Here is a 15481-nt window from a genome sequence, read left to right as displayed (position 1 = left end):
GTGAATCACGAATCACCTTGATTGATTTTTGAATGTTCGCTTTCCTAGATTGAACTCTGCTTTCTCATGCTGAATCTCTTGATTTTGTCAATGTTTTGTTCAGGGCTTTTGATTATGTGTTTGTGAGGGAGACTGGCCTTTTATCCACACTTTTCAAAATGTCCTTGTCAGTGTCTTGTATACGTTTTATTTGGTTATGTTTTTCTAGGAATTTGCCCATTTCATCTGTTTTCAAATGTATTGGCAAACATTGTAATTAATATTCTGTTATCCTTCTAATATATATAGGGACATCCCTTGCTGTTGTTCATACCTGTGTGAGAGCACAAGAAAGCTGTTTCTGGGAGTGTTGAAAGAAGTTGGAACCAATTGCTGCTGTCAGGGCAGAGGTATTGCTAGGACCTTACTGGCAGGAAGAACAAGCAAACAGGAAGAAGAAGTCCTACACCTTACCCCACTTTTCAGGCTACTCCATTGGCCCCTGTTAGAAGACTGCAACATGAAACCACCTAACAGAAGAAAAACATAGCTTACAGAGATCCAACCCCAGTATTAGAGAGCAGTGGAGGGGCGCCTGGGTGGCTCAGTTGGTTGAGCGTCCAACTTCAGCTTAGGTCATGATCCCACGGTTCGTGAGTTCTGGCCCCACATCGGGCTCTGTGCTGACAGCTCAGAGCCTGGAGCCTGCTTCAGATTCTGTGTCTCTCTCTCTCTCTCTGCCCCTCCCCAACATGCGCTCTGTCTCTCTCTGCTTCTCAAAAATAAACAAAACTAATAAAAAATTTAAAAAAAATAGAGAGCAGTGGATTTGGAACTGAGAGGTCATAGCTTAATAAACAGCACACTCTCACACTAAAATATTTTCAGTACCCTCTTGACCTCACCCCACCTGGAGAAGACTCTTAGAGTCATTTTTCTTTCTGTTCCATCTCCCCACTCTTCTCCTTTTTCCTGGGGTATTCAGAGATCGTTTGGGTCCGGGTTCTTACCAAAATCTTCCTTCTTCTATTTCAAGAATCCTTATGAGCAACTGTAGTACAATTTACATTCACATTATCATTGTCCATTAAGATTTTAAAATAAGTATTACAAGATTTGTTCTCACTATTGCTTACTAAACTCTGTCTTCACCTCCCATGGGTGCTTGTTTGATTTGGTTCTTTGGCAAGACTATACTGGAGTGTTCTCAGAGAGGACACCTGAGACCACTGCTTCCCACTGTGCACCTCCCATAATCTGCTCCTTGGTACTCACATAATAATATGTTGCCTGGGCTGAGAATTTTTGGGTTACAAGTGAAAAATGTGATGTTAAACTGATTGTTTCTAGAAACAACTTACTCGTTTTCTCTGGAAGCTGATAGGATTGTTCTTGAAATTTTAGCAGGATGGATCTAAATTCTTCCTTTTCAGAACCCTATCAAATCCAAAGCCTTGAGTTGTTTTTCCTTTGATATAGTTTCTTTGCTCACTCTCTGTCATATGTTTTGTTTTCTCCCCCAACTTCTGTGATTTACGTATTATGCCTTCTGTTTCTGCCCTTCATATCTTGATATTTCACTTATTATTTTTATTTCATTAACTTTTGTCGTGTATCTTTCATTTGAGCCTTCTAAAATAGTAATCTGGCTTTCAGCAGGGACCATTCTCTTTTACAGTACCTCTACTAGAATTTTACATTTAAAAATCAAGAATTACTCTGTTCCAGAAGTATCTTATTGTGCTCTAATAATATCTCCTTGTGTGTCCTCATTATGTTTTTGATAGTCTTATTCTGTTTCTTCTATTGGTTGCGCTCCATAGTAGCCATCTGTTCTGGAATTTGGCTGTCTCCTTCCTTAAAACCACTGTACTTAGGTGTATGTATGAGTTTACTTTGCCTGATCATTTTGCTTGGAGTTTCCCCAGTGCTGGTTTGGGCTCAGCAGGTGGCCATGACAGGATCCCCTTAAGGCCATGGTAAATAGGAAGAGATGGAAGCAGATAGCGGAAGTATTTTCCCTCTGTGGGGAAGGGGTAACTGGGCCTGGCAAACTACATTGTCTTGCTTTAGATATGGCAGGGGGAAGGAGGAGGAAAGGGATAGTGTCTGTTTTCAGAATCAAATAGGGTTAGCTTATCTTCAGGCCCACCTTGCAACCTTTTTTTTTTTTTTTTTTTTTTGTAAACATTTATTGTTGAGAGACCAAAGAAAGAGCGTGAGCAGGGGAGAGACAGAGAGAGAGGGAGACACAGAATCTGAAGCAGGCTCCAGGCTCTGAGCTGCCAGCACAGAGCCTGATGGGGGGCCCAAACCCATGAACAACGAGATCATGACCTGAGCCAAAGTCGTATCCTTAACCCACTGAGCCACCCAGGTACCCTGCAACTTGTCTTTCAACAGGACAGTGGAGTGACACCTCAGGCAAGCCTTACAGGCTCCCTCTCTGCTCAGAAGACCCCCTGGATCATTCCACTGTGGCTTGGAATGGCAGTTTCTCACTCTGAGCTCTTCCAGAAGATGCAGCCTTTCTCCATACTACCTGACCTTTGGCCTATAGAGTTTTACTGATTTGGGCTTCCTGTGCTGAGCATGCACCTCTACCATAGGCCAGCCATGGGGTGCAACTGTGAGTCAGCCTGTGGGCACATGTTACGCATCATCAGTAGCCACAGGATATAGGAGAACATGTGGCTAGCTGGCCAGCCTGGGGCTGTCAGAGCTCAACTGTACCCTGGTCATCATATTAGGAACGCTTCTAGGCAGGAAATAGGGCTAGACTTGGGGGTGCTGCATGAGTCACTTGGGGGTGCTGCATGAGTCACTTGGGGGTGCTGCAAGGACACACTGGAACTCCTGAAAACCTCCAGAGCCTCAGGTTATAACTTCCTGTCTTCTCTTTCCAAGAAAACTGGGGACCAAGTTTGTAGCATAGAGTAAGGTCTTAGGGGTCAGGGACCAGCTTATAGGCCAAGTGGCAGTGAACGAAAGACTCAGTCCCCTGCAGGATGGCCTGGAGAAGCTAAAATTCCAAGTCCATCAGGTGGATAGAGAAATGATGACTTTGCTGGAAAGTAAGAGCTGTGGGGAGTTTGCAGTATCCCCTTGTTCTAGTGTATGGCCGGAGTAAACTCCTCAGTAGGTACTCACAGGGAACCACTGGCTGAGGATGGGAATCACTCAGGCTAGGGTGAAGTTCCTGAAAATGAGGATGCATCTTCAGTACTTCCAAGCAAATTCTGCCTTTCCAACTTACAGACTGTAAATATCTGGGCAAACCATAGATCCTCCCTGTTCCCAGATAACATCTAAATGTCTTTTTGCACAGAGAGGGAGGCCGACAGCCAACTTGTGGGCTTGTACCACTACCTTCAGCAGTGCTTCAAGCTGATGTTCAAATGTCTATAGATCTCAGAGCTAGGTGGAGGGGTTGGCACATGGCTAGTGACTGGGAGCCTTGGCTTCACTAGGCGAAATCTGAACAACCAACTGATATATTCCCTTTGTTGGGATTCTCTCATCCACAGAAATCAGTTGGGATGCTTTGGGCTACAAGTGATATAAAGCCCAACTCACAAAAGCTTCAATGCCAAAGGAAGTAAATTATCTCAAATAACAAGTTCAGAGGTGGGCTGCTCCAGAGTTAGTTGGTTCAGCAGCCTAGAGAAGTCATCCGGGATTCAGATTCTTTCCAGCTCTTCATTCTGCCAGTTTCAATATTTTGATGTGTTGGCTTAGCTCTACTCATGGTCACAAGATGATTGCCACTGCTTGAGGCATTACACACAGATGTAAAATGTGTAGAAGAGGATTTTTTTCCTGTGAACCTCTTTTTGAGAGCAAGTAGACATTTCTCAGACTCCCCCCCACCCCCTCACCCCCACCCCACACACACACACTACCAAAATATTCCTCACATCTCACCGGCCAGAACTGGGGCACATGTCAACTCTTAAACCAGTCACTTGTTATTTTGGTTGTATAATTTATTTATAAATTTAAAAAATACTGCCCTGGAATAAGATTAATCAAGTGAACATGGGAATGGATGTTGATATTAAGTGGCAATAAGTTGGGCCAGATTTCTGTAATTTGCACCTAATAATCACACCTGGACACAAAGGATTAGCCATAAGCATAACAGATATATCCACATTAATCATTGTGTGAAATTTCTAAATACACAGTTTTTAAAGGTCCAAAGTAATAACCACACTGAATTAGGTAATTTGCTTAGAGGTGCATGTGAAAGGAAAAGAAAACATGCATGAGTAGTATGAACCACTTGGATAATTACAAACAACTGAACAGCTCAAGAAAATTTCATAAGCACATTTTTAATGACTGATTGGATCCTAAGAAGCAGTTAATTAGCTAACATTTGCTTTTCCCATGCCACCTCTCTCAAACCTGTGGGATTAATAAAATCTGAATTAAAAAAAAACAAACACCTCTTGTTTCTCGTGAAAGAAAGATGCCCTGCTTTATCCAGCCAGATGAAGGGATGTTGTTGCCAGCTTCAGGAGGCAGGGATCCTTCAGGAAACCGAGCTCCTTGGCCTCTTGTGCATTTAGGGCTGGCTTTCCCACGGTGGCTTCCTGGTTGCTGGATGCAGCACTGAGGCCAAGCCAGCTGGGCGGGCACATAAGTAGGCAGCAGGTTCCCCTCTGCGCTTTCTTCCTTCCCTGATGCATGTGATTCTCACCCGATGTGCAGGGCTTTCTCTCTTCCTTGAATCACTTTCTCACGCACAGCACTGGTACGTTTGCTGTCCAACATGTTTGTATTTATAAGGTTGCTACTTTCCCCTGGTGTTACAGGGTGTGTTCTGTTTTACCTATTCTGTTTCTTCCTTCTCCAGGCTTTGTGCCTCCTTTTGTCCAATTGAGGTCAAACTTGTTTATTCCCTGGAATGCCATTCTTCCTTATTTCCTCTGTTCAAGGCTTCTGAAAGCTCCACAGAGCTGCCAAAACATCTCATGCACATGCAAGGAAAGCACTTAGAGGTTCCAGGACTGAAGTTTCCTTTGGTATTGAGCTTCTGAGGGTATCTTCTGAGAGAACTAGGGACGAGTTGGTCAAATTCTCTTCTTAGCAGGGTCGTCACATATGCCCTCTATGATTTACAAGTTTTCATGGAATTAGAGTAGCAATTGGTCTTTTAATGCTCTAAGACAAGTGGATAGAAGTGAGAGTTCTGGTTGAGCATAGGTTTTACTTATTTGAATGGTTTTCATACTAAGAAAGGCAATAATCATCATACCTTTTTGTCCAGGTGAGAGAGAGAAAGTCCAGGTAAGAGAAAGCGTTCCCCATGTACAAAGGACAGAGCATCTGACTTTCTTATTCCCTCCAGGGAGAAAGATACTTTACATCAATTCTTAATTTCTGAAAATATTTTTTGGGGGAAGTATCACACTTACTGCACTATATGAACTGAAAAAAACTATTGTTGCTGTTCTTCTCCTTCTTCTTCTTTTACAGTTAAGATTTTCTTTTTTCTACCAGATGGGCAGCTTCCAGAAGGTACACATGGAAATCTGGTCAGCCAAATTAGTGAGTGGACTGAACCCCATGGTCAATGAGGTGACATGTCTCACCTGAATCACTCTCACATTTCTAGATTTTTTTTCTCTAAATTTTATTAAGTTTCACGATCCTTGTATAGTTCTTGTATATAATCTCATTGTTCCCGGTTGTCATATTTAAGAAACTGTAGGAGCTAAATTCAATTCAGTATAGTGTAGTAAAGATATGACATCAGGGTAAGGGAGACTATGTCAAAGTTTGGGCTAGATCAATAAGCAAGTTATGTGTGTCTTCCTTATTAATCCATTGCATGTGTCTGAAAGGCTATTTTGGGGGTGGGGGTGAGTGTTGCCTTATTTTTTATTGTAGATCTTGTCTTCAGTGTTGTATATGGAAATGAAAAATGAGCCTGTGAAGCAAGGGAGAAGAACTTAAAATCACATACCATAAAATACTTATACTTTTGTAGATGTTAACTTATTTTGCATTTTTTTGTGAATATCCTGCATTGAGTTATACATACTGCACTATGATTAACTCAGAGGCAATTTTCACAGTATAGGTTGATATGTTTTGATATGGTAGATCTCTTTGAGAGAACAGGTACTTGTTCTTGCTCGTGAGTGGGAAGATACAGTTTTGAAACCACTGGATCACAATGCATGCACAATTGACTTTATTACCTATTTTTGATTTTGCCCTTCTCTCAAAAATATTTGAGGGCCAAGGCTATTTATGCAGCCCCCAAAGCCTACCTTTGTCTGATGTCTCTGGTACAGGAAGCCAGGAAGCAGCAGGAACAACCAAAGCCCCCATTTCCTCAAGATATTTTGCTGCTGTTAAAGATTCATTCAACATTAGAGTGGTTTTTAAATGGAGACCTCCACTTGTCCTAGAAGTCACAGAATTGTGTCACTTAAAGAAAAAGAGAGCCAAGTTAGGAAATTTATTGTCTTATGAGCAGATGCTCTGGGAAACTCAGGATGCTCCAGTATATGGACATCTAATAAATGAGGAACCAGGTATTTCTTTACATGTTACTTTCAGGATGGGCTTTCTATTTTCCTTCCAATATGTGTGTATGATTTATGATTTAGAATTCTTTCATATATTAATCATATTTTATAGCTGAAAGTTTGCCTAACTCAGCCCTGCCTTTCTGCAGGTGAAGAGGCTGAGAACTAACCAGTGAGAAGTCTTCCAGGACCCAGAGGAAAGAAATTGGTGGCAGAGGAAGGATGAAATTGTGTTCCATAAACCATATAGCATAAGGATGTTCATTAATCACCTAAAATATAAACAAAAATCTTTGTGACAGTGGAGAAATCATTATTTCAACAGTAGACTCTCCTCCACTTTACTTTAACTTTTTAATTGAAAAAAATCTTTCTGTTGGGGCGCCTGGGTGGCTCAGTCGGTTAAGTGTCCAACTTTGGCTCAGGTCATGATCTCACGGTTTGTGTGTAAGCCCCATGTCAGGCACTGTGCTGACAGCTCAGAGCTTGGAACCTGCCTTGGTTTCTGTGTCTCCCTCTCTCTCTGCCCCTCCCTGCTCACGCTCTCTCTCTCTTTCAAAAATAAACATTAAAAATTTTTTTTTAAATTCTTTCTGTTGCTATTGATCCAGAAAGTCTGGGTGCCCTAACTGCATCTACTTGATGGTTCTCATTACTGTTTTCCTAGTCTTCTTTTCTGATTTCATCTCATTACACTTCAGAAGGAACATCTTATTAAAGATTCTTCAGCTTGACCTTCTTCAGGTTCTTTTTTAAACAGGTTTATAAAGACATAATTAACATATCATAAAATTCACTTGTTTAAAGTATACAGTGTCTTCTTAGCATACTTCAGAGTTATGCAGCCATCAGTATCTAATTTTATCACATTTAATCACCCCAAAAAGAAATCATATACCCTTTAGCAGTCACTCCCCATACCCCACCTTCCCCACAACAAAACTGTGTTCCACAGAAGGTGTAGCATGTTACGGTCCCACCAGCAACATATGAGGTTTCTCTGCATCCTTGCCAAACCTGATATTATCTGCCTTTTTGTTTAAAGCTATTTGGTGAATGTGAAGTAGTATATATGGTTTTGATTTTGCATTTCCCTAATGACCAATTGTGATAAACATCTTTTCATGTGATTAGCCATTCTTACATCCTTGGAGAGATGTCTACTTAAATCCCTTGCCCAGTTTTACAATTGGATTTGTGTCTTCTTATTGAGTTGCAAGAGTTGTTTATATGTTCTGTATATATGTCCCTTATCAGATACATGATTATTTGCAAATAATTTCCCCCAGACTGCATAGATTGCCTTTTCACTTTCTTGAGTCTCCTTGCACACAAATTTTTAATTTTTATGAAATCCAACTTCTCAACCTTCTTGTTTATCACCTGGGATTTTAGTGTCTTATCTGAGAAATCATTGACAAATGGAAGGTCATGAAAATTTGCTCCAATGTTTCATTCTAAGAGTTTTTGAATTTTAATTCTTACATTTGGGTCTATGATCCACTTTGAGTTAATTTTGTATGTGGTGTAAGGTCAGGGTCCAGTTCATTCGTTTGAATGAGGATATCCATTATCCCAACACCATTTGTTGTTATTCTGCCGAATTATCTTGGTCCCTTTTTTGAAAATCTGTTAACCATAGATGCATGGATTTGCTTTTGCACTCTCACTTCTACTCTACTGCTCTGTATGTGTATCAGTTTACTAGAGTTGCCATAACAAAATACACAGACTGGGTGGCTTAAACAACAGAAATTTCCTCACAATCTGGAGGCTAGAAATCCAAGACCAAAGTATTAGCAATAGTGTAGTTTCCCCTGAGCCTCTCTTCTTGACTTGCAGACAGCTGCCTTTCCACTGTGCCCTCAAATGGCCTTCTTTCTGTGTGCACATATCCCTGGTGTTTCCTCCAGGGATGAAGAAGGATGATGTCCTTATGAGGGCATTAGTCTTATTGGATTAGCAACCCACCCTAATGGCCTCATTTTAACTTAATCCATTTAAAGACCTTATTTCCAAAATCAGTCACATTCTGAGGTAGAAGGAATTGGGACTTAAACTTATGAATTTGAGGAGGAGGGAGACACAATTCAGCCCATAACAATATGTCTTATGTTTGTGCCAGTACCTCACAGCTTTGATTACAATAGTGTTGTTCTGACATTATTGTGGAAGTATGAGGAAGTGGGAGTCCTTCAACTTTGTAATTTTTAAAGAGTGTTTTGGCTATTCTGGGTCCCTGGAATATCCTTATGAATTTTAGGATCAGCATGTCAATTTCTATCTAAAAAAATGCAGCTGCGATTTTGATAGGTAGTGTCTTCGATCTTTTATATATATATATTTATATATATATATTATATATACATATTACATATATAATATGTATTATATATACATATTATATATATAATATATATTATATATGTATACACATTTGGTTTGCTACTATTTTGATAAGGATTTTTGCATCTGTATTTGTAAGAAATGTTGGTTTGTAGTTTTCTAATAATGTCTTTGGCTGGTTTTGGTATCAAGACAGTACTGGACTCAGAATGAGCTGAGAATCGGTTCTTCATTTTCTGGAAAAGTTTGTAAAGAGTCTTAATTCTTTTGTAAAGAATTTTGGTAGAATTCACCAATGAAACCATCTGGACCTGGATTTTCTTTATGAGAAGTTTTTAAACTAAGTCAATCTTTGTTTCTTTATATTTTCTATTTCTTCTTGAAATGTGTGTTTCTAGGAACTTTTCCATTTCACCAAATTTACCTCATTTGTTGGTATACAGTTGTTTATTGCTCATAGCATCCCCTTATAAACTTTTTTTTTCCTTTTTAAGGTTGGTAGTGATATACCCCCCTTCATTCCTGATTTTTTTGAATTTTATTTGTTTTGAGAGAGAGAGAGCATGCAAGTGGGGCAGAGAGAGAGAGAGAGAGAGAGAGAGAGAATCCCAAGCAGGCTCCGCACTTTCAGCACACAGCCCGACATGGGGCTCAATCTCACAAACTGTGAGTTCATGACCTGAACCAAAATAAAGAGTCAGATGCTTAACCTACTGAGACACCCAGGTACCCACATTCCTCATTTTTTTTAATCAATGTGGGTGTTCTTTCTTGGTCAGTGTAGCCGTCAATTTTATTACTTCTTCAAATTCTTGGATCATCGTTGATGAGTTTTCTTATTTCACCTGTGCCAGGTTTGCACTTATTTCTTTCCTCTGCAGATCATGTTTTTGGGAGTTGCTGGTAAGGTATTAGGCTGGAACAAGTGGTGAGAGGCCCAGAAGTTTCTGGCACAGCTGACTTTGCTTTTATAAGCCATTGTGAATCAAAGAATACACTGTTTACATGTCTCCTGAGGCACCATGAAGCAGCCTCTAGGAGCCCAGGCTTAAAAGGGAGCAAAACTGCTCAAGGCCTCATAGCATTTGACCTGCCTGTAAGGCTTCTACTGTGGGCAATTAGTCACCAGCCTGGGGCAGGTTTTTGGAGAACTAGCCTCAGAAAGAAGACAGCTGCAGGCTCTCAGAAGGGAGACATGGGTTTCTGACAGCTGAATATCCACAAGTAAATGATCCTGAGTCTTCCCAGGCCTTGGAAAGGGGCAAGCCTTCTCCTTATCAGGTACCTAAGTTCTCATTTTCATCTCAGGGAGGAAGAAGCCCTGTACTAACTCTCTTCTCTGCAGACTTTGAAGAACCCAGGGTCTTTGTGTACTCTCCAGCCTTGAAAGCATGCCTGCTTCAGTTGTTAATTTAACTCAAAGGAGGGAACCAGGAAGAAGAGGGAATGAGAAACAGAGGACCTGTGCAAAATTATCATTTCTCCAGGATTCCTACAGCCACCTCTAAAGTACCTCGGAATATTATTTCTGGTTTTCTGTTTATAATTGTTGTCTCCTTCAGGACCACCAGTTATGCATAGGTGGGATCTTTCTTGTCTGCCTTCATTATTTCTGTATTTCATTCCAATTCCCTTCTTTTATTCTTAACCCATTTCAATTTGCTCAGTTTTCTCAAAACTTACCTGTCTTATCCCTCTCTGGGTATTAGTTTTGTCCATTCTCCTTCTTGGTTCCCTCGCCCTGTGAGTTACCTCTGTTACAGGCTAAAGTGAAATCTAGAAGAAAAGAATGAGGCTTCTGTCATCTTGAACGGTGTGGCCTATAGGGAAATGCTTTGGGTTAAATAGGAGAACACAGCTACTCTATAATAGCAAATGTTTTCAAATATGTTCTAAGTCATCTGAAACTTCTTTCTGCAGAGGTAAATCACCAGATTAGTTCACATGTACATTCTATATGGAAAAACAGTCTTTCCTGATTTTTACTTTGGCCTTATTGCCAGCAATTAAAATCATAAGTGCATTCCTCAACCACAGAATATGCCAAGAAACAATAAAAATATCAAATTATATTCAGATAACATCTGATTACATTCAGTAACCTTACAGGTAATATTAACTTTGTCTAGCCCCCTCCTTTTGAAACAAAGTCTCATTCCCTAATACCCTCTTTTCTCCTGCTTCATTGGGTTTGGATATTGCTTGGCCAGAATTTTTTCAGTTCCAAGTGAGGAGAACCAACTGGAAGCAGATAAAGCGAAAGGACATCTGACTTGCTTTAGTAAGTAGTTATCCCTAGTTTGACCTTGAACTCAGGATCCAGGAGTTGGCAGCATTAGGATTTCTCCATCTCTTAGATCTCCTTTGAGCTGGCTTCACCATGAAGCAGGTTATGCCCAAGCAAAGGCAAAGGAGGCTAGGCTTCCATCACTGTTTAGCTTGTTAGCTCAGGGAAAGAGAACCTATGTGAGCCTCTGAAAGGATGCTGAATAGACTTCCGAACCAGTCTCTGTGGCTGCCCTGAATCATGTGCACTCAGGAAAGAAAGGTAGAGCCTTACTAAGGTCTCCTAGAGATGGGAAGCAGTTCCTAAAGGGAAAAGATGCAGAACAAGTGGCAAAAACAAGCAAACAAAAAATTTTTGGCCACCACTGAGAGACCTTGTGTATTTGCAATTTTATAACTTAACAGACCTTAATGATTTTCATAAGTAAAAGGCTCCAGGTAACTGGAAGGTTTATATTTCTTGAAAAGAGTCTGAGAAGGTGCTTCTGGGCCAACTGGCTGCAATGCTTGGAAAGAGCTATCTCATCAAACTGCACCTCTCCACCACCACCCCCCATCCCCGCCTCTTCCACCAGTCAAGGAAAGCTCTCTTGCCACTTAAAAGTATCCTTTCAAGAGAGATAAAGTGTTTTCATGTAGTCCTGCTGTGTGATTTAACCCGTATGGATCTTTGTTATGAATGGACACAAGGGATTTTGTTACAAACATTAAAATATCTGGAATCGTTTTCCTCCTGTCTACTCACCAAAATAGTATCTGCCTCCCCCGCTCCAACTCCTTTGCTCACATACTGCATACGGTCCCACTTTCTTTCACTGGAAAAGGCAGTGAAGCTGCTCATATATGATGGCTGCATGCTTTTATCATTGCTTTTCTCCCCCAAAAGCCCTTACCTGCTTTTTGCACTAGGTTGCTGGCAGAAAATTTTAAATCTTTGTCTGTTTCTGCAAGAAATACCAGGGAGTGAAGAGGAGAACCTAGTAAATAAAGATGATTAGAGATTGCTGGCAGTCATTTGCTACCAAGGAGATGAAATAAAGCAATTAATTACTCAGACATCTAAAGAGCAAGTGATAGTAGGCATTTCTTTGTTCAATGCATTTGAAATCTCAGCTAGCTTAATTTTTGCCTCAAAGAATTTTTACTTTTTTGTCTAGTAATAAAAATATTAAGATCATTACCATAAACCATTTGAAAATGTTCTTCTTTTTAAACCACTTGTCCTTATTACTTCACTGGCTGAACAAAAAGTCATAAATGTCGTATTCAAGTCACACTGAATTTGCTGAAAATTTGAATGTGTATAACTGCTACGGCATGGTGTCACCATGAAGTCAAAATCATTGAGAATGTATTTCTCATTTATCTCCCAAGCAACACAATCAACATTAATTTCATTTTTAAAATAATTTTAATAGCACCTTAATATGTTTTTTCCATACTTTTTTCTGATTTTTGTATGTACTTGTGTTTCACTGCAGTAAACATCTTTCTATATACAGCTTTGTAAAGTCCTCAGACACTTTCCTTAACATACACCCTCTGGAAAGAAGCAATCTATTATCAACTACCCTGTCCCACCTTATGCGAGGTACTTGGCAAACCTCTCATCAGTTCCCTAATGCCTGGATTATTATAGTAGTCCCCCCCCTTATCTGTGGTTTCACTTCCCACTGTTTCAATTACTCTTGGTCAACTGTGGTCTGCAAGCAGATGATCCTCTTTCTGACATAATCTCAGGTCAATAGCCTAATGCTACATCACGATGCCTGCGTTATCCCCCTCACTTCATCTTATCACGTAGGCATTTTATCATCCCATATCAGAAGGGTGACATTTTGAGGGAGACTACATTTACATAACTTTAATTACAGTATATTGTAATTGTGCTATTTTATTATTATTTTCAATCTCCTACTGTGACTAATTTATCAACTTTGTCATAGGTATATATATGTATGTATAGGAGAAAACATAGTATATATAAGATTCAGTACTATCTGCAGTTTTAGGCATCCTTTGAGGGTCTTGGAATGTGTTCCACGTGGATCAGGGGAGACTACAGTAATCTCATTTCATTGATTTGGAAATAGAAAGGAGTGCCGGTAGCTGCCTTGATATCACACAGGTTCCTAACCTAGGTCCATATGGCTCCATAACTTTGCTTTTTTAAGGACACTATGTTTATGTTCTGTCTGCTTTAACATATGGTTAAGAGGAGTCTCTGAAGGTGCACTTTCTTAATTCAGAACCGCCACTTACTTTCTATAGGGCAGTTAATATTTTCTCTGTGCCTGTTTCTTCCTTTGTGAGAAGAGAAACATAATAAACACACAGGCCTCACAGGGTTGTTGTAGTGACTGAAGTAATATATGTACACCGCTTAGAATAGTCTGACCCTTTGCAATAATCATTAGCTGTTGTTTGTATGTATTATTATTGTTTGTGTCATTATCATCACAAGTTTTTCCTCAAACATCCATGGCTTCCCATGTCAATCTAAAATGGAGTGTGGGTCTGGGTGACTTCTCCATGTGACGCCTAAACTTCATTCTAGTATTATTATATGTCTGTCTTTTCTCATGTGCATTCTCCTGGACACAGTGTAGGGAGGTGTTTTAACTGAAATCTTTTCTGACTTTGAGTATGACAATCTGCTGAGTACAGATGCTGCTGAAGGACACTGCAGATTTACAATGAAAATGCAGCCTAATTGTTGACAGTGGCTTTCATCTCATTTTGCACTTCTCTGTTATCTGTTGGTTGCTGATTCTTCCTCCCTTCTTTCTCTCTTTCATCTTTTTTTTTTTTTTAATTCACGTTACAGCTGATTCTATTGGAGGGGACTTTTGCAGAATTTTTTATTGCAGGAGGTTTAACATGAAGCCCAAATTTGTAAGGAAAATGGAGATGAATTTTCTCATTGTAAAAAAAAAAAAAATGAGTGCCTTGATGATATATTTGTTTTTCTTAGTAGGCTTCTGTCATTAAGACAGATGCTTGAGGATATATTGTTAGATCTTGCGTGGAACAGAGTTATTACTCATAGCTCACTAGATTTTAGCATACTTGCATCACAACATGGAGTATCATTTTACATTTAGTATTGCAGTTCCAATGCCATTATCAGATTGCATTTTCATATTGAATTACAAACAAAAATTTTATGTTACTAACACTTAATGAAATTTTAATAAGGTTGTGTTTTGATGCTATTATTCAAATAATGTGTTTTGAATTGCTTTCCTTTGAATATATTTGCATTAAAGAGGAACTCAGTTTGATTTGGTTCTTTGAAGAGTTTTCCCACTTTCTGGGCGCTGCTTTCAATAAGATAAAGCAGGAAATTCAGTTTCTTCTCTGCAAGTCAGTAAATAGAAAAGGAACACATTTGCTAAGATCTGTAGAAGTAATGGCAGCAGACTGCAGATGGTATGAGCTAATGAAATGACTCATGTTGGCTATTAGGGTTGCACATGATACCCCTGGGTTCTCTTTTCTTTGAGCCCTAAGGCTAATATATGAAAAATTAAGAAATTTAAGAGATTCGCATTATTGCAGTTCTTGATCAGTGATGCCCAAAATTAACTGAGAATCTCTTGAGAGAGCACGTTTCTGTTTGTAGCATTCTTACTCATTTCTGCTAAAATTGTGGTTGTGGGCCCAACGCAATTTACGTGAGCAAGTGCTTTCCAAGAGAAATAAGCAAGAACACTTGATTGTAACGTGCTTTATGTGCTGGTTTGTCCTGGTTGTCTAGCAGGGGGAGTTTAATGCATAATTATAAATACTGCAATAGCAAAAACATGGTTAAGAGTCCTGTTTACAAGGCAAGCCTGTCTTTATCAAACATTCGTTTTTAATAAACTCTTCAGGGCATTAGAGAAAAGTAACTGGTGGTAAATGTTTAGGCCGGTTTGAACCTGCACCGAGGGGTGGGGGTGGCAAAGGCAAAGCAAATTAAGAGTCATCTAGGTCTTTTATTTTTTCAACGTCGCTGTATGTAGAGAGAAATGCTTTTACTTCACTTTCACACTCTTACCTTCCTCCTCCCCTTACTTTTCTCCCACATTCGTTCTTTGAGTTCCCTCCATCTGAAAATACTCGCGATTTTAAAACTCGTAATACTTCTGCAGTATTTGCCGGAGTCCGTGTGGTCCTAAAACGAGCCGCACACTTGCTTAGGAGTTTTGGTTCCTGTCCTCTATTTGGGGGGCTTGGTAAGGACAACACTTTTAATTACAACAAAAGCCACTGCTGTGACTCGAGGTGAAGCACAGACACCACCCGCTTCCTTCGGCCGACGCGCAGCGGCAAGGCAAACG

At 39.9% G+C, this 15481-nt stretch overlaps 1 protein-coding gene across 2 annotated transcripts in view; it reads left to right on the top strand.

Moving 5' to 3' along the window:
• ENTREP2 (endosomal transmembrane epsin interactor 2) overlaps window positions 1-15481 on the top strand; it is a 461086-nt gene that overhangs the window by 296984 nt on the left and 148621 nt on the right. The window lies entirely within an intron of this gene.

This window comes from Lynx rufus, unplaced genomic scaffold (genome assembly GCF_022079265.1).
Source record: "Lynx rufus isolate CCGP_SWC_20201006 ecotype Redwood Valley unplaced genomic scaffold, mLynRuf1.p SCAF_21, whole genome shotgun sequence".
Taxonomy (NCBI): Eukaryota; Metazoa; Chordata; class Mammalia; order Carnivora; family Felidae; genus Lynx; species Lynx rufus.
Note: the sequence above shows the minus strand (reverse complement) of the source record. Positions and strands in the feature narration are given on the sequence as shown.